We start from the raw sequence: 2,662 nt of genomic DNA, 5'->3' as shown, positions 1-2,662 counted from the left end.
TATATATTATATAATGTGTAATGTGTATAATAAAGGAGATGGGGGGTGAGTGTATTAAATCTATGTGAGACCAATGTGAATTGTGCCAATTTGGCACATATTCAAAGGAATACAGAGTAGACCCTTGAAAAGATTTGATATCTGGTCCATTGGACCAAGTCACATACGAGGAAAAAACAGAGTACATGAGATGTTTTTGAAACTATTTTATTGAGGGGCTTCCCTAATGGTGCAAGGGGCTAAGTCTCACACTATGAAGCTATTGGCAGCCACTGCAGTATGCGTTCTATCCCCAGCCAGGGAGCTGACCGACATGGCATAGCACCTATCCTGTCTACCCTGCTGCTGCCCTCAACACTGTATTCTGATAGATCTGCCTGTTCTGCTCCCGCCTCTGTTTCGGTGAACCCTTTCACTCCCCTCCTCCCCAACACACACACACACCTCTGGGCTGCACCTCAGCTCTTGTGTGCATAAATAAATAAATCTTTTTTAAAAAAAAAATATTTTATTAAAGTGAAAACCTAAATTATTAGATTTATGTACACCTCAATGTAAACTTACATATAACTCAAAATATATATCATGTGCTTCTTAGAAATATCTGGAATATTTGTGTTTGGAGAATTAAGTTAAGGTTTATAGTATATGTCAATTTAAGCACTGCACTTCATATTTTATCTAAATGTATATGAATTGTCTGTTCCACTTAGTCTTCATCCCAATAACCTTAGACGATCCTTTGATATTATCCATTTTTAATGTCTATGTTTATATTTTTATATATGCATCTGTACTTATATATTTCCACAACAAATTATTTTATTTTAAATTATTGATGAAGCATTTAAAGTTAGTTCACCATTAATAGAAAATAAACACATTTTCCCCTTCATAAAGTTCCAAGAAAATGAAAATAGCAAGATGAATTTATGGATATATCCATCATATCACAAAAGCAGGGTTAATTTTGCTTGCAAAGCCACCTTAATAATCACTAAAGATCATTGTTAAATTTGTTTAACAATAGCAATTGATGCCAATAGTGAAGATAAAACCATCCTTCCAGCTATACTGCAAACTCCATCAGTTGTCTACTTGGCTGTCATGGTTCTGGTTACTGAACTCCCTTTCCACTTTTTCTTTCTTTCCTTCTCTCTTATCTAAAATATTGTCAAAAAATAGGTTTATGCAGAGAATTTTTGGCACTAAAATTTCAATGTAAAAGTGAAGTTATCACTCACTATTCCTCCTCCTCTATCTCCTAGATCAAGATAGAAGGTGGTACAAGTAGGGACACCTGAGGCTCAAGTGTGCTCAGTAGCTTTTCTTGGTTTTGACACATGGTAATTGCTGAAACTGGGGTACCCAGGGCACCTAGCCCCTTCTTACATGAGGGTGAGTTGTCAGCAAGACCATGCATCCCAAAAAGGTCCGTGTTCTGATGAATAACAATTTGTGGCAGGGAATGTAATTTCATAAGTTTTAACCTTAATGTTAGTAATTAGTAATTTTTTTTTTCCTGAGAAGTTCACAAGCAATTCCTTGGAGAAAAGGAGATGCAGAGTATCTAATAACTAAGTCAAAGTCCTTTGGATTTCTTAACCATTTGGAAAACTAATATTATTGATATAATCCAGTTAGAGAGTTCCCTTTTAATCATTGACAGAGATTTGCCATGGTTTTCTATTCTGGTTAAACTTTTCCTGTAAGTTCTCCCAAAAGAATACTCAACAAGTAGGACTCTAGAAATATAATGTTCTCTGTGAGCTAATGCGAGCCAGCTTAAATGCAGATCTATTTGTGTCAATATTATTAAGACACTGAGCAACAGGTCAAAATGGAAGCCCTCTTTGGATGTATTTTCATGTCCATTCATGAATTATATGCTAATAATAGTAGTAGGTAATAGGATTGGGAGAATTAAATTTTTTGTTACACTATAGCACTTAACATAGTAAGCACTGAAAAATCATTAACAGTTTTACTCTTTTGTTTCTTGACACGGATGTTGCCATTTTGATCAGTGGTATTAAACACCAGCATGCTTCATCCTCTTATGATCCCCTTATTCTTTGGACCATTGCTGCTCTGAATCTGAAGGCAGGTGGGAATGGGGGATAGGAGTGGAAAGTCAACACTTTCCACGTCATCATTGTGACACAGTTAAAAGGCCCTCCCCTAAATGTTCCTCTGCAGGATCATAACAGAATTACAACTTTTAAAAATATTTAACTAAAATTCATGATTAACAAAGGGGTGTACAATCTGCAGTTATAAATTTTATAACTGCTGATACATTTGGTGCATTTCTGAACTCATTGGCTCAGGATTCGTCTCAGGAATTCTATAACTGTCTAGTTGATAACACGTCTGCAACTTTGCAAGGTCGGATTAGGTCTCACTATCTAAAAAGTAGTGCATCATTCTGTTCTAGAATTTAATGTTAATGGGACCCAGAAAGAAAAATCTTCTCATTACTCCAAACAATTGAATTACCATTCCTTGTTCCAGAACCTGCCTTTTTCTGTGAGTCATTTTCAGCAACAACAAAATCTCAATTCTACAATACAACAAAATAGTTTAACATAGCTTAATCCATCCAAAGTACTCTAAAGAAAAGAAATATTTCCACCATCTGTCTCCTTCTGCCTTCTCATTC

The sequence above is a fragment of the Condylura cristata genome, unplaced genomic scaffold (genome assembly GCF_000260355.1).
Source record: "Condylura cristata isolate star-nosed mole 26May11 unplaced genomic scaffold, ConCri1.0 scaffold00002, whole genome shotgun sequence".
Classification (NCBI taxonomy): domain Eukaryota; kingdom Metazoa; phylum Chordata; class Mammalia; order Eulipotyphla; family Talpidae; genus Condylura; species Condylura cristata.
This window is presented reverse-complemented; position numbering follows the sequence as displayed.